Below are 17,003 nucleotides of genomic sequence, written 5' to 3' on the forward strand. Positions count from 1 at the left end.
TCATCCCTAGCTAACAGGACCCAGTGGTCAGGGACGATGGGAGTTGTAGTCCCAAAACATCTGGAGGGCCGAGTTTGCCTATGCCTGCTTTATATGTGACCTAATGCTGAAAGTCTCATAAGTGGCTTGCAAAAATAGACAAGACAACAAGCAATAGTGGGAAGCACCAAACCATTTTTTTATACTGGAATGCCGCTCTAGAGGTCTGGCAGTATATAATCATGTCTCTCAATCCATCTGCTAAGCAGAACATCATCCTCTGCAAGATAACCGGGCCTGGTCAAATGTTCTTCTCTGATCCACTTTTGTATTTATATGGCCAGGAAAGCTGCCTGTTTTATCTCTGGCCTTAAACAGTGTGCATGAGTCAGAATGAGTCCTCGCTGCAGCCCTGGTTTTGGCTGGAGGAACATTGCATTGTCCGTTACCTTCTGGTTTCTTCATTAACCAAAGGGGTGCATTTTTCTCTTCCTTCCCGCCCTCCCCAACCTCCTCTTGTTGATTCATCCTCAAAATATGTTTTCTACCCAGAACATCTATTTTAATGGTTCTCCCTTGTTTTCAAAAGTGTTTTCTTCAGCAATGAACTCTCCCCTCACTTCTTTCCCTTACAAATTATTAGCCTTTCAAAACTGCACAAACTGTAAATCATTTTCCTGGGTAGCCACTCATCTATAATCCTTGATCTCCCATTGCACTGTGGCCTGTGGGTCCAGTTTGATCAGGTGAGGGATTCCAGGAAAGTCCCATAACCTCTCTTATCACATGGTCCAGCCCCAGGACCCATGCAAGAGTTGCACCAGAATCCTAACACAGCCTCAAAAATAAAAACCACTGAATTCAGGGGTGTTGGCTTAAATATATATATCAAAAAGTGCATAGCATAGAAGCCAAAGACTAGCTTTCCCTCGCTGCTGGTCAATTGCAGCCAGGCCTAGATAGCTGGGGTTAGAGGAGAGGAGCTCCAGGCACGTTGGCCTCGTGGTGCCCTCCATTGCCCATGGTCATGTTGGCAGGAGCTGATGGGATCTAATGTCTGATGGCACCAGGTTGGGGAAGCCTACATTAAGGCAGAGATGGTGGTGGAAGCAATAGAATAAAATAAGTTTTATATTTTGATTTTTTTTCTATGAACTGCCCTGAGACCCCCAGGTATAGGGTGGTATATAAATTCAATACATCATCATCTACTGAGGAACAGAGAAGAATATGAGCTCAAAGCTGCATGGAAAACTCTTTTACTGCCCAGCAGATTTCAAGTGCTACAACTATTCAGGGGCAGCAATGATTCAGTCCAGTGTTTCAGATGAGGGCTTCACCTGGCCCTATCTGGTGATATTGGGACCTTCCTCATTACTGTTATTCATTGGTATTGTAATTTTTTTAAAAAAATTAATATCCTGCCCTTCCTCTCAAATGTAGCCCAGGGTGAGGGGAAACGAACCAGCACAACTTTTCAAAGATTATAAAATCTGAAAACATTGTAAAAAAGCAGAGAGAACAGAGTGTTTGGGGGCAAAGCTGAGGGCTTTTGTAATTTCCATTAAAAAAGAATAAGGAATAAATGAGTAATTGCTACACAGTTTGTTGCATGGGATCCTATGCCCAGATAATTCTGCTCATGTGCAGGCACTAAACTATTTTCTACTTAGCATAAATGGATTCTTCTCAAAGACATCACAGCTGTTGCTAACTGCAGTCACCCAGTGCAGAATCCAGCTTTTTGAGATTCTTGGCTTCCTCCCCCCCTTTTTTTTAAGGTACAAATAAATGCTGGCTTGAATGTGTGTGGGCAGAAATGCTGCTGTAGATTCAAAAGTGGGGGGATATTATGAATAAGATTTCCAGCAGGATTTTTGGAGTGTGTGTGGAGATCTTCAGTGCTCTGCATAGCAATTTGATCCATACCATTGATCACAAACATAGACTATATAAGGGAAGTTAGTCAAAAATGGAGTAAGTTCTGCAAACGCATGCTTTCTCCAGCTTATGGAATTCAGATTTGCATTTTGTGGGAGCTTTTGTTTGCCCAGAATTCGGGTTGCCTGCTGGCAACATTTAAATTTTATTTTTAAATCCAGAGTGCACAGAACTACTGTATATCATATTCTGATTGTGGCGTGAACAGTAATGAGCAATGTAACTCTTCAGCACCTTCTGGCTCGTTTCCCCACAAATTGCACTTAGACATGTAATACATGAGGCTGAAGGCCACCTTTTTGCCAAAAGCACAACATCCCTCCCAGATTTCTGTGGCTCTTCCAGGGATGGAGTTTCCACATCAACGCTGAGCTGTCAATGGAACGGCTGTGTTGGCACTACAGAACCCATTCTTGCCCTGGGCACAGCTGTGAAGCCCAGCCAAACCGAAACAATGCTGGGAATGCTGGGGTGATGATGGTGGACTGTATGGGCAGCCAGGGAGAGAAAAGCAATCCAATAAACAGCAGTGGTTTGGAGGGGAACGGCTGTGAGAAGGAGGGAGAAGGGGCAGAACAGGGAGGAGCAGGGGTGAAATGGGGGGTTTGCAGGCATTTTCAATGGTGTTTCAAATACACACAATTTCACTTAAACATGTAGTGCCTTGGAACCTAACCCCCACATAAATTGGGAGTTGCCTGTACATTCCACTGGAAATAGCAGAGAGAGGGGTGCATGGCAGAAAGAGGAAGATAAGCATTTATTATCGGTGGAGCGGCCACATAACACCAGTCTTGAAAGACCTACACTGGCTCCCAGTACGTTTCCGAGCACAATTCAAAGTGTTGGTGCTGACCTTTAAAGCCCTAAATGGCCTCAGTCCAGTATATCTGAAGGAGCGTCTCCACCCCCATCGTTCTGCCTGGAACTGAGGTCCAGTGCCGAGGGCCTTCTGGCAGTTCCCTCACTGCGAGAAGCCAAGTTACAGGGAACCAGGCAGAGGGCCTTCTCGGTGGTGGCGCCCGCCCTGTGGAACGCCCTCCCACCAGATGTCAAAGAAAAGAACAACTACCAGACTTTTAGAAGACATCTGAAGGCAGCCCTGTTTAGGGAAGCTTTTAATGTTTGATGCATTACTGTATTTTAATATTTTGTTGGAAGCTGCCCATAATGGCTGGGGAAGCCCAGCCAGATGGGCAGAGTATAAATATATTATTATTATTATTATTATTATTATTATTATTATTATTATTAGGCAAAGAGGGTGGCAGAGAGAGTAAAGGGGTGGAGCAATTTGGTGTTACCAACAAAGGTCCATATAGTTAAAGCTATGGTTTTCCCAGTAGTGATGTATGGAAGTGAGAGCTGGACCATTAAGAAGGCTGATCGCCGAAGAATTGATGCTTTTGAATTCTGGTGCTGGAGGAGACTCTGGAGAGTCCCATGGACTGCAAGAAGATCAAACCTCACAATTTTGAAGGAAATCAGCCCTGAGTGCTCACTGGAAGGACAGATCCTGAAGCTGAGGCTCCAAGACTTTGACCACCTCATGAGAAGAGAAGACTCCCTGGAAAAGACCCTGATGTTGGGAAAGATGGAGAGCACAAGGAGAAGGGGACGACAGAGGACGAGATGGTTGGACAGTGTTCTCAAAGCTACCAGCATGAGTCTGACCAAACTGCGGAAGGCAGTGGAAGACAGGAGTGCCTGGAGTGCTCTGGTCCAGGGGGTCACGAAGAGTCGGACAGGACTAAACAACAACAACAATTTGGTGTTAGCTCCACCCATTTGCAGCCCTAGCTCTGCCCACCAATGGCTCTGGTCCCTGATTGACTTTTTGCATGGGTGAATGACTGTGGGTTGATGGCTCTTCATAGCCTCCTCTCTTAATGTTTGGGTCTCTTCCCAAGATAGCAGGGACCACCTGCTATCTTTTCCTCCATTCAAATAGAGATGAACTAAGGCCCCTTTCTTGATGTTCCATCCATGTACACCCAACAGAGGAAGGGCCTCCTCGCTCACTAGAATTTCCTGTCCCTAGACGTCCACCAAGGCCTGACATTGAATATCCTCTGAAAGTGCCCTCAGACTTTCCTGGTTCAGCTGAAACTCAGCAGCTAAGCCCAAACCTAAGAAGATTACATATAAATAAAATCATTGAAAAATTGTTGCACATGGATGTGTTTGATTTATTATTCAAAAGCTGGCGGCTCTGCTTGACCATTTTTTCCCTATTCTAAAGTGTTGCTCTCCACCCTGAGCCAACAGAAAGGTACAGCAGAGGAATGAAACAAAATAAATGGATATTAGTGACAAGTGTGGCATTGATAACAAGAATGCCCCCCCAATGTGGGACAATGATAAGAAGAATGCCCCCCAAACGTGGATGGTGTTTGCTTCCCTACCCCACCCCAAGCTTTAGTATTTCATTCCATAATGGAAAATTCTTAAATAACAGTTACTCTTTCTGGGTGGAGTTGCAAAAAGTCTTCCAGAGACAGGAGTCAGGCATCAAAACAATCTGGAAAGGAGCATTAAAATCTATATTTTCAAACAGTATATTGACATAGTTTTGTCTTCTGGGTTTTGAACGTCTGAAATGGCAAGAAATTCCAGCTTCAAGCTCTTCGGACAGAATGATTGCGATGCAAGTTTCCTGCTCAAAACAGCAACCCCACCTTGAGCTGCTTCTCTCCTGGTAATGTGGTTTGAAGTAGTTTTGGAAACAAGTGAAGGGACATCATCATGTATATTGATGTGTGTTGCTTTGACTTAAGGTAAAGGTAAAGGGACCCCCAATCATTAGGTCCAGTCGTGACCGACTCTGGGGTTGCGGCGCTCATCTTGCTTTATTGGCCGAGGGAGCCGGCGTCCAGCTTCCGGGTCATGTGGCCAGCATGACTAAGCCGCTTCTGGCGAACCAGAGCAGCACACGTAAATACCGTTTACCTTCCCGCCAGAGCGGTACCTATTTATCTACTTGCACTTTGACGTGCTTTCGAACTGCTAGGTTGGCAGGAGCAGGGACCGAGCAACGGGAGCTCACCCCATCATGGGGATTTGAACTGCTGACCTTCTGATCGGCAAGTCCTGATTGGCAAGCTCTGTGGTTTAACCCACAGCACCACCCGCCTCCTGTTGCTTTGATTTACATTTCCTTAAAATAGCAACCAATTAACAACAACAACGTTCCTTTTCCCATTGTCATTCTTGGCAGCCACTGGGGAGCATAAGCAGTACCAGAGCAGAGCAGGTAGAAGTGGGGAAGAGCTCCCACAAACACTGCTGGCCCCCTGGGTAACCCGAAGGAACATTTCAATGGTTTATCTTAGATTGAAAGTAAACAGAGCCTTTGCATTTCACACGTACTTTTTTAAAAATGCAAATAGCAGCAGCTACTACTGGAGGGAGCCCCTTCCCCCACTAGAGCCCAGCCCTCAGATGCCATGGGAAATGAGACTTCCCCTCCAGATGCAAGCAGCAGCTTCACAGGAGCACCTTTCATCCAGATTGCAGCAGGGCTGGAAAGGGTTAAACTCCCTGCCCCAGCCCTGCCTGTGGCAATTACAATTAGCAGCCCTGCCAGCCCCACACAGCTGCTATCTGACTGTCTTAAAATAGGCATTTTAAATGCAGAGGTTCAGCACCATGTCTGTAGAGAAGCCCACTTCCTAAAAGAGCAGCAAGCCTGAGCTCTAAATGTCACACACAACCTCTTTTATTCTATTAAAAACATGGACTTAATTGGGACTTGTGGGTTTATATTCCCACTATGGTTGACAGCAGAGCATAACACAGCATAGAAAGAAATATAGTATTGCTTCCCACAATTGCATCTGTTAATGGACCACTATTCTTTTCTTGTACACATCAGTTGAGCTTTTCCATGGAAACCCCAAGCAGACAACATTTCTTTTTTTAAATATATTTTTATTAATATTTACATAAGATATTTAAATTCAAACACATCATTCACCTCCTCATTTAGGATTCTCTGAATCCCTTGACTTCCCTCCACCCTTCCATGGTTACCACTGTCATTCTTTTTTTTCATCTGCTTATCTTATTTTCTCTAATTTTTTTAATAGTCCATTTTCCCATAGTTTTTTGTACATTGCAAGCATTACTCAAATCCTGCCAAAGTTTTTAGTTGTTTACAGTGTTCTCTTAGATACATTATATATTTCTCCCATACCTTCTTAACCAAGGAGACAACATCCCCACCCGCCCCTTCCCACTATATATAAGGTCTGGTGACTTCTGTTTCAGTGTATCTGAAGAAGTGTGCATGCACATGAAAGCTTACACCTAGAACAAACTTAGTTGGTCTCTAAGGTGCTACTGATCTGCTCACCGAAGAATGGATGCTTTTGAATTCTGGTGCTGGAGGAGACTCTTGAGAGTCCCATGGACTGCAAGAAGATCAAACCTCTCCATTCTTAAGGAAATCAGCCCTGAGTGCTCACTGGGAGGACAGATCCTGAAGCTGAGGCTCCAAAACTTTGGCCACCTCATGAGAAGAGAAGACTCCCTGGAAAAGACCCTGATGTTGGGAAAGATGGAGGGCACAAGGAGAAGGGGACGACAGAGGACGAGATGGTTGGACACTGTTCTCGAAGCTACCAGCATGAGTTTGACCAAACTGTGGGAGGCAGTGGAAGACAGGAGTGCCTGGTGTGCTCTGGTTCATGGGGTCACGAAGAGTTGGACACGACTAAGCCAACCTAGCAGTTCGAAAGCACCCCCAGGTGCAAGTAGATAAATAGGGACCGCTTACTAGCGGGAAGGTAAACGGCATTTCCGTGTGCGGCTCTGGCTCGCCAGAGCAGCGATGTCACGCTGGCCACGTGACCCGGAAGTGTCTCCGGACAGCGCTGGCCCTCGGCCTCTTGAGTGAGATGGGCGCACAACCCTAGAGTCTGTCAAGACTGGCCCGTACGGGCAGGGGTACCTTTACCTTTACCTTTAAACGACTAAAGAACAACAACAACAAGGTCTACTGGACAATTCTTTAATTATATATATATATATTTCATCTGTCTAACCAAGTGCCCTCAAGTCCATGAAAGCCCCCCCAGAAGGAATGGATCTGTTGCTCTTTAAGGTGCCACAAGGTGCGGGGAGCCACCAAATTGTTCTCTTTTGCAGGCTGTAGAAGCAGCTCAGGAAGCCTGCAGAATCACCCTGCAACCCATGGAGTGGAGCAAGGAGCAGCTCTAATGGCTCGGGGCCCAGCAAACAACAAAGCAAGGCGGTTCATGGGGTGTGTTTGATGTGCAAACAGATCCAGCTGTTGGCACTGGAGTCTTTAACGAGCCTGCTCATATGAAAGCCTTTCATACCCAAGGCCTCCTGTAAATGACTGTCAAAGCCACAGGAGTTCAGGCACTGTGGAAATAACCTTTCTTGTTACAGCCTCTTCCTCCAGGGTTCAAACAGCCCTACGCTTATGCTTACGCAGGGGTCAGCAAACTTTTTCAGCAGGGGGGCGGTCCACTGTCCCTCTGACCTTGTGGGGGGCCGGACTATATGGGGGGGGGGGATGAACGAATTCCTATGCCCCACAAATAACCCACAGATGCATTTTAAAGAAAAGGGCACATTCTACTCATGTAAAAACACGCTGATTCCCAGTTACAGATAGGTAGCCGTGTTGGTCTGCCATAGTCAAAACAAAACAAATTCCTTCCAGTAGCACCTTAAAGACCAACTAAGTCAGTTCTTGGTATGAGCTTTCGTGTGCATGCACACTTCTTCTGATTCCCAGACCATCTGTAGGCCAGATTTAGAAGGCGACTGGGCCAGATCCAGCCCCCGGGCCTTAGTTTGCCTACCCGTGGCTCAGCCCACAGGAACATTTTCCCTGCCAGCTTTCGCCATTCTTTTTTGTTTTTTGATTGTTTTTACTTTGCAAAGTTGTTGTTGTACTTCACCAGATCTTAACCTATTACAATATTTGTAAGAAAGGATTCCAAATATCATTGAATTTGTCCATGGCAAGTCTGCGTTTATATTGAAGTTACAGGTATAAATTGTTCATATGTTGAGAGTTTGTAGGTCTTCAATCCAATCGGAGAAGGGAATTGCACTTTTATTTTTCCAGTTCATCAGTATCTGTCTTTTTGCCATGGCAAGGGTGCAGAGAGTCCACTCTTATTGTCTCTTTGTAAGGTTCCATGTGTTGGGTATATAATTCAAAAGGATATTTTGCTCTGTAAATGTAAGGTTGTTCTGTACAGTTCTGTTGATAAGTTTGTTGCCTTCTGCCAAAAATATTTCAACATAGGTTTTAGAGAAGCATTATTCCTATTGCCTCCCCAACAGTTAGATACCGTATTTTTCGCCCCATAGGATGCACCGTCCCATAGGACGCACCTAGTTTTTTTTTTGGGGGGGGAGCCCGAGCTTCCCCTGACCCCAGCCCCCAGAACAGGCTGCTGCCAGCAAGCCTTGCAAGCCCGGCGGAACCTGCAAACTCCAAGACTCCACCATCCACCAATTTTGTTTTACCATCTAGACCAGTCTCCACCAACCTGGTGCCTTCTAGTTAATTTGAACTGCAAGTCCCATATAACCCGGATCAGAATGGCCATTGGTTGACCTAATATGGATTTTGGAATTTACCCCAAGGGCTAAAATAGCTACCTTTTAATGTCCATTTATCTTATACAAGTGTGGTTGACATTGTTATTGGATTTACCTCTGCTCTTCTTTCCTAAGTGCATTTTTAAAATTTCAGTTTCTACAACAACGCAGCCTGAAAAACCACGGCAACAACCTGTGGATGATGAAATCGTGGAAGGAAATCGGACACCCATCCTTTAGTTTGCAAGAGGCATGGCAGACCCACGGCTGGCCATTCAGTCACCATCTTGGTGGGCAAATACATCTCAAGGTATAACATTTCACCGCACGCTTTCACAGAAGCCCTGAGTGGGTTGGCTTGACTCCATGCCCTGCAGAAATCTGTGGCAAAGCTAGGTACTGACAGACAAATCCGCATTTCCTGTTTCCGAGGTCTGTGGTCTAACCACAAGGTTCTTGTTCCCTTTTGAGTACTAAGGTGCCGCCCCTAGAACAAGTCATTGTTCCTATTACTTTCCCATCCATGCGGGCATCAAGGGCCATGCCAGTGGCTAAGCCTGCACGATTCTCCAGCTTCAATCAGATAATCATGCAATTTGCAAGATCCCAGCTGTTAAACCAGAAAACTGTGATATTGTGTGTGCGATCTGCTCAAAGAGCCATACATTCAAACTTCATTGATTCATTTGGAGGTAATTATGGAGCCAATGACTCCATCATTTATTTTTAACTGCTGGTTGCAACTGATAGGAGTTGCAGCCCAAACATGTGGGGGCCACCAGGTTGGCAAAAGCTGGTTTTTCAACTGTATCAGGATTTTCACACAAGGAATGTATCGATAACACAATGCTCCATTGTCTCCTTGCTAGTTCATTTATTTGGATGTGAATCTGGCTGATCATATGGAGTGGAAAGTCATTAAAGACCCTCTGTGCACACGAAAGAATGCATTTGAGGTGCATAACAGGGCTCCTTGTGTGCAAGGGCTCTGCAGAGGATCTGGGTTGAATCTTGATTGAACTCCAGATTGAACCCACAGGACGCCAAATGCAGCTAACCCTAACATACATAAAATAACAAAGTTGGAAGGGGTCCTGAGGGTCATCTCGTCTGACCTGTGCAATGAGGGAATCTCAGGTAAAGCATCCATGACAGATGGTCATTCAACCTCTGCTTAAAAACCTCCAACGTAGAAGAGCCCGCTACCTTCCAAGGGAGTCCATTCCACTGTCAAATAGCTCTTATTGGCAGAAAGATCTTCTGGATATTGAGTTGGAATCTCCTTTCTTGCAACTTGAAGCCATTGGTTAGAGTCCAATGAAAACCAAAGACAAAACCAGGAGAAAGCAGAAGAAGAAGAAGAAGAAGAAGAAGAGTTTGGATTTGATATCCCGCCTTTCACTCCCTTTAAGGAGTCTCAAAGCGGCTAACATTCTCCTTTCCCTTCCTCCCCCACAACAAACACTCTGTGAGGTGAGTGGGGCTGAGAGACTTCAAAGAAGTGTGACTGGCCCAAGGTCACCCAGCAGCTGCATGTGGAGGAGCGGAGACGCGAACCCGGTTCCCCAGGATTACAAGACTACCGCTCTTAACCACTACACCACACTGGCAAGCTTGCTCCGTCTTTTATGTGACAGCCCTTTAGATATTTGATATCCTCTCACTCACCTCTTTTCCAGGCTCAACATCCCCAACTCCTTCAACCGTTCCTCATAAGGAATCCATGGCAGACAACTGCAGTACCTAGAGACAGACTGTCAGGTCATGTGTCCATACTAGCGACCAGAGGAGGAGTCCAGAAAGAAGAAACACCATGGTACATCTGTATCAGCACAACTGGATGCCTTCATCTGCCCCAGATGCAACAAAACATGTCTCTCCCATATTAGTCTCTACAGCCACAGCAGGTGCTGCAACCTTCCAACAGTTTGACTTTACCCACAAAGGCACACTCCTCCATTGTATCCTGAGACAGACGTCAACAACAAAAATGTTTGTATCTTTGCATTTAGACATTTCTTAAAATATCATTACCAAATTTTCCATGATGATTCCTGAGATTGAAGAACAGGTTTTATCTATGTTTGGATACAACTGGATGACATTTTGAAACAATATGGTAGACAGAACCTTTCAGCACTCCTCTCATTTTAACCAGGGATTTCAAAACTCTGCTGATTTTTTGGGTTTCTTGGAATTCCCAAGCGACATAAGGCACTTTCTGCTGAAAATAAATGACATTAATGTTCCTAATGTGGAATCTCTTTCAGCCGGATGGGTGGCCGCATTCTGATTTGGGCAATGATACAGGTGGCCACATACTAGTGGTGGGCAGGACAAGAGGCAGAATTAGGTAGCACAATGGATGCATCTCTTACCTTTGTTCAGTAGGTCTTGGTCTAGTCATGCAAAAGCCAGACACACATCTCCATTCTGGCAGAGACGTAGCATTATTACAGCTCAAAGACACATTGCAACCAAGCATAAGCACTTGAGGAGGGCCCAGAGCAGGAGGGTCAGTGGGGGCTGTGGAGTGGGGAGAGTGCATGACCAAGGGAGAGTCTTGTGGGTCAAATTGAGAGGTCTGGAGAGCCACCTTCTGCCCATGTGCCTAAGGTTCATCACCCCAGTGTAGGAACAAAAGCAAAAGCACCATCAGCTGCCCCAAACCATGACAGAGGAAAGGTCCCATGCGGGGAGGGGTCTCTGTGATGGAGAGGAAGGTGGGCCACTGGCACCCTGGTGCCCAAGAGCCCACAAAGCCCTGTATCTGATCCCCAAAGTAAGTGGCAATTATGAAGGTTAATGCTTTGCATAAGCAATGCCTGTGTAATGAGGAATGAAAAATGATGAATCTGATTTTAAAACTGGCCATCTGTTACAAACTATTGAGCCAGGCTGTGACACTGAGGTGCTGAGCAGCAGAAAGGGAAAAAAAGCTCTCTTGCAGAGAGAGAAAGGCAGAGAGCCATAAGACTGTCAGGTCCAGTAGCTAAACTGAAGCCAGGTCTGGCTGATGTAATTTATGTCAACTTCTGAGCCCTCTTGTTTCAGTACCTTATTTGGATACAGCTGCCTATAAAATCCGAGCAGTTCTTGCAAACAAATGGGAAGAGCTTACAGCTCCTTAACAGCTCATGACGCAAGTTGCCTGAATTTCCAACCTTGCCTTCAAATTCCAGGGTGCAATTTCCAATCTATCTGGAGTTGCTGCTGCAACTGCAGAAAACTGCAGCAAAATGTATTGTCCACACACTGCATTTCTTCACACGATCCACCTATTTGAGGATGGACAGAAAAATCATGTGGAGAAAGCAAGTGACGAACTAGCAGGAGTCAAGTGGGCATCAATCAGAAAGGCCTGAAAATGACATGTTTGGCTTGGGCCTAATTTTATATTTGAACAGTGGTATTGGAGGCCTGTGGAAATACTCCCAGCCCCACTTGTGGTCCTTCTATAATCTAGGAGGCTATAATAGGGAGAGTACTGTTGTGCTCAGGTCCTGCTTTTGGGTTTCCTGTAGGCATTTGGTTGCCCAATGTGAGAACAGAATGCTGGAATAAATGGGCCACTGGTCCGATCCAGTGGGCAGGCTCTTCTTAAACCCTTAGATTTGTCTTGTAGGGGCTTGGGCAAGAAGACCTTTGGCATCCTTTCCAACAATTCTATGGCCCTAGGATGATTTACAATATAAAATTTAAAACCAACTATCATGAATGAATTAAAACATATTAAAATAGCACAACAAGCATAACATCAATTCAGTACATCAGGAGTCCATAAAGTGGGATTAGATTAATGCCTCCCCCTGCCATGTCAGCGCAAAAAGATATTTTTTTGCTGACATCAGAAGGAAGCCACCTCTGTGGATGGGGAAAGTTCCACAGCCTGGGAGCTGACGCTATACAATGCAATTGATGGGACAACCAGCCAGGCCTCCCCTGCAGAACACAAGTCCCAGACTGGTTGATATGGCAACCTGTTGCATATTGAATTAAATTTAACATTTAATGTAACACATACTTTGTCCCACAGATGACCAATTTATAAAGCAGTGTAATGCGGGAGGCAGTGGAGGACAGAGGTGCCTGGCGTTCTCTGGTCCATGGGGTCACGAAGAGTCGGACACGACTAAACGACTAAACAACAACAAAATGCACAACAAGATAAACGCTACTTGGTAAATTATCAGCCCTTGGGAGCAAAGAGGGTTTCTTGCCAGTCTTCTGATTCTTCTGGGAGACTTTCACCAAGTCCAGAGCTCAGTGAGAACTTGGAAGCAAAATATTATAGAAGTTAAAACTTCAAACTGGTCTCCTTTGCTTTTGCATTCAAGCTGAGAGAAGTTATGCAAGCTTGAACTGTTATAATTCAGTTTTCTAGGTTTTAGGCACACACAGCAAGGCATATGTTAGTCATGCAAATCTTCTTTCCTCCAGTTGTGTGTGCTATTGGGCAAAAGCCTTTTTCACATGACAACTGTACAGCAGCCAATGAAACACGGAGGGGAAATCAGGTCGCACCTGCTCCCCTATTTCTGACCTGCATTATTCAACAGAAACTCTGAACAGAGCCAGGGATATACACACCTAGGCTCTGTGCACCTTTTGAAGGATTCCTGGTCACATGGGGAGCACCTATATTTGGCCATTGTACATCTATGCATATATGCTGGGAATGAGCACAGTGGTTGCATTCCAAATCCTCCTTCCACAGGTTCCCTGAACACGCGGAAAGAGCTAGATTCATACAAAAGTTTTAGCCCAAGTTGCCAGTTTGGCATTTGAAAGCCATTATTTCATCAGCTAGCTATGATTAGGTCTCACCACAACTGGGGAAACACAGATTCAGCCAGGATGTGGTCATCTGCTGTCTTGACACATGCTGGGATGCTCACAAGATCCACCATGCTCTCAGCACTACCATTGCATGGCACTGGTTGTCTTAATCCATGAAACACAAAAGTTTTATGTATGCAGAAATAATTATGCCTGTTGTTATCAATGCATTGTTTTCAACTCAAATACAACTGCCTCTGAAGTAGCTTGCAATGTTGTGTTTATTTAATTATGTACAGCATTTCTATGCAATCCAAGAATAACGCTCTATGTCAATCAGCCTCTCCAATTCATCTAAGGTAAAGGACTCCTGGACAGTTAAGTCCAGACGAATTCGACTTTGGGGTGAAGCACTCATCTCCGCTTTCAGCCTGAGGGAGCTAGTCAAATTGCTGACCTTACATTCGGCAAGCCCAAGAGGCTCGGTGGTTCAGACCACAGCGCCCCCCCCCCATGTCTCTACCACCACCACCATTGCCTCTCTTTCCCGCCTTCCAAGCAAGCAGGGCAGATCCAGAACTCTTTCACATTAACCTCTAAAATACACTGTGCTTTGATGAAACAAAACAAATTCCTTCCAGTAGCACCTTAAAGACCAACTAAGTCAGTTCTTGGTATGAGCTTTCGTGTGCATGCACACTTCTTCAGATACACTGAAACAGAAGTTTCCAGACCCTTCTATATAGTGGGAAGGTGGGGAGGGGTATTACTCAGAAGGGTGGTGGGAATGGGTGATTGGCAGATAGCTGTGATGAGCCTGTTGACGACTCTTAATGACTGCAATAGGTCTTACAGGAAAAAGCAAGGGGTGAAAAGGTGAAAAATGGCTTTGTCATGTATAATGAGATAAGAATCCAAGGTCTTTGTTCAGACCAGGTTTCTCCATGGTTTCTCTGTCTTGTGGTTCCTGATGTCCGATTTATGTCCGTTTATTCTTTGGCGTAAGGTCTGGCCTGTTTGTCCAATATAGAGAGCTGAAGGACAAACAGGCCAGACCTTACGCCAAAGAATAAACGGACATAAATCGGACATCAGGAATCACAAGACAGAGAAACCAGTAGGAGAACATTTCAATCTCCCAGGACATTCTATACAAGATCTCAAAGTAGCTGTTTTACTACAAAGGAATTTCAGAAATAGACTGGAAAGAGAAGCTGCTGAATTACAACTTATCACCAAACTCAAAACCATGGAGAAACCTGGTCTGAACAAAGACCTTGGATTCTTATCTCATTATACATGACAAAGCCATTTTTCACCTTTTCACCCCTTGCTTTTTCCTGTAAGACCTATTGCAGTCGTTAAGAGTCGTCAACAGGCTCATCACAGCTATCTGCCAATCACCCATTCCCACCACCCTTCTGAGTAATACCCCTCCCCACCTTCTCACTATATAGAAGGGTCTGGAAACTTCTGTTTCAGTGTATCTGAAGAAGTGTGCATGCACACGAAAGCTCATACCAAGAACTGACTTAGTTGGTCTTTAAGGTGCTACTGGAAGGAATTTGTTTTGTTTTGACTATGGCAGACCAACACGGCTACCTATCTGTAACTGTGCTTTGATGAGTTATGCATTTTTCTGTAATATCTGTTACGTTGCTGCTTGGTCAAGATCTGTTGCAAAGCCACTCTGAGCATAATGGTGGCAGGAAAGGGGCATATAAATAAACTTGAGTGATACTTTCGGAAAACCGAGGCTATTTCAGGAGGATTCCACCACTGACCCCAAACTAGTAATAATGCAATTAGGGCCCTGCAATGATGTGATTACCCTCGGTTAAAAGAAAACAATCACAGGGTGGGATGGGGTCACGTCACTCCACTTCTCTCCTGGGGCAAGCTTGTTGAAGTGAAAACACCGAGAAAATGTGTGTGGAATTAAATCTTCAGGGTATCAGTGCTATGTGAGACTCTTTGAGACGTTATTTTGGGACAGATTGACTCCCTCGGGGGAATTTTTTCCATAGGACTCCTTGATCCCAGTCCCACCCTCGCTGACATAATGAGCTCTCTGTTCTTTCCCTGGCTGCCCTCTTGGTTCCTATCCAGTCTCTATATTGTTACAGCTGCTGGGTGACCCTTCTTTGCTAAGGTGATTGCTTATTAATAGTCACGAACAATAGGCTGATGTTCCCTCAAGAGGAACTAACCGTTGGAGATGTTTTCCCAGATGGCTAGCTTACCTGCAAGACGGCTTCTGCAGCCAGTTCTCAGCCAGCGTTGTCGTAGGGGAGGTGGAAAGAGCCTGCACACTGAGCCTGCGACAGAGAAGAAGAGAGTTTTTATTTGGAGCCAACTTCAACCCCCAAGTATGGTCTAAAACTAAAGGCACATCGCTGAAGCTAGGCAGGTACAGGTGTGGTCCTTGCTTGGACAGGTGAGCACTGCAGAGAAGTCTGTTGCACTGAGCTCCTGCTCGAGGGCTTTGCAGTAGAAGTGCCTGTTTGCTTGCATAATTGCATATGTTTATTATAAAGGTAAAGGTAAAGGGACCCCTGACCATTAGGTCCACTTGTGGCGGACTCTGGGGTTGCAACGCTCATCTTGCTTTATTGGCCGAGGGAGCCGCCGTACAGTTTCGTGGTCATGTGGCCAGCATGACTAAGCCGATTCTGGCGAACCAGAGCAGCGCACAGAAACGCCGTTTACCTTCCCACCGGAGTGGTACCTATTTATCTACTTGCACTTTGACGTGCTTTCGAACTGCTAGGTTGGCAGGAGCAGGGACCGAGCAACGGGAGCTCACCCTGTCGCGGGGATTCAAACCACCAACCTTCTGATCTGCAAGTCCTAGGCTCTGTGGTTTAGCCCACAGCGCCACCCGCGTCCCTTATGTTTATTATATGGATGCCGTAAAGCCTCCTGCTGTCTCTTGTCCAAAGAAAAACAAATCATGTAGGGCTGCTTCTCCAGAAAGAGGGAACGATATTTCTGCCTTGATATTTTCAAGGCCTCTGGGGCTGTCACTGCATCCATGCCGTTCTCCCTCTAAGCCAGACTTACAGGTGAAACTCGAAAAATTAGAATATTGCGGGAAGTTCATTTATTTCAGTAATTCAACTTAAAAGGTGAAACTAATATATGAGATAGACTCATGACATGCAAAGCGAGATATGTCAAGCCTTTATTTGTTATAATTGTGATGATTATGGCGTACAGCTGATGAAAACCCCCAATTAACAATCTCAGAAAATGAGAATATTGTGAAAAGGTGCAGTAGCTATTCAATCCATAACACCTGCAATGGGTTCCTGAGCCTTGAAATGGTCTCTCAGTCTGGTTCAGTAGGAAGCACAAACATGGGGAAGGCTCCTGACGTGACAGTTGTGCAGAAAGCCATCATTGAGACCCTCCATAAGGAGGGAAAGCCTCAAAAGGTAATTGCAGAAGAAGTTGGATGTTCTCAAAGTGCTGTATCGAAGGACATTAATGGAAAGTTATGCGTAAGGGGAAAGTGTGGAAGAAAAAGGTGCACAAGCAGCAGGGATGACCGCAGCCTGGAGAGGATTGTCAGGGAAAGACCATTCAAACGTGTTGGGGACTTTCACAAGGAGTGGACTGAGGCTGGAGTCAGTGCATCAAGAGCTATCACACAGAAATGGATCCTGGAGATGGGCTTCAAATGTCATAATCCTCTTGTCAAGCCGCTCCTGAACAAG

General features: G+C 45.4%; 2 long non-coding RNA genes across 2 annotated transcripts in view; both read left to right on the forward strand.

Moving 5' to 3' along the window:
- Positions 1-3,147, forward strand: part of LOC309345560 — a 131,221-nt gene extending 128,074 nt beyond the window's left edge. Inside the window, exon 2 of the long non-coding RNA XR_014158303.1 lies at positions 2,903-3,147. This is a non-coding gene — a long non-coding RNA (uncharacterized lncRNA). The remainder of the gene's footprint in view (positions 1-2,902) is intronic.
- Positions 3,148-11,778: 8,631 nt separating this feature from the next.
- Positions 11,779-13,549, forward strand: LOC309345048. Its single transcript, XR_014157985.1, has 2 exons — positions 11,779-12,577; positions 12,673-13,549. It is a non-coding gene; the product is annotated as an uncharacterized lncRNA (long non-coding RNA).
- Positions 13,550-17,003: the final 3,454 nt, after the last annotated feature.

This window comes from Podarcis erhardii (genome assembly GCF_964252035.2).
Source record: "Podarcis erhardii genome assembly, chromosome: 1".
In the NCBI taxonomy this organism is placed as follows: Eukaryota; Metazoa; Chordata; class Lepidosauria; order Squamata; family Lacertidae; genus Podarcis; species Podarcis erhardii.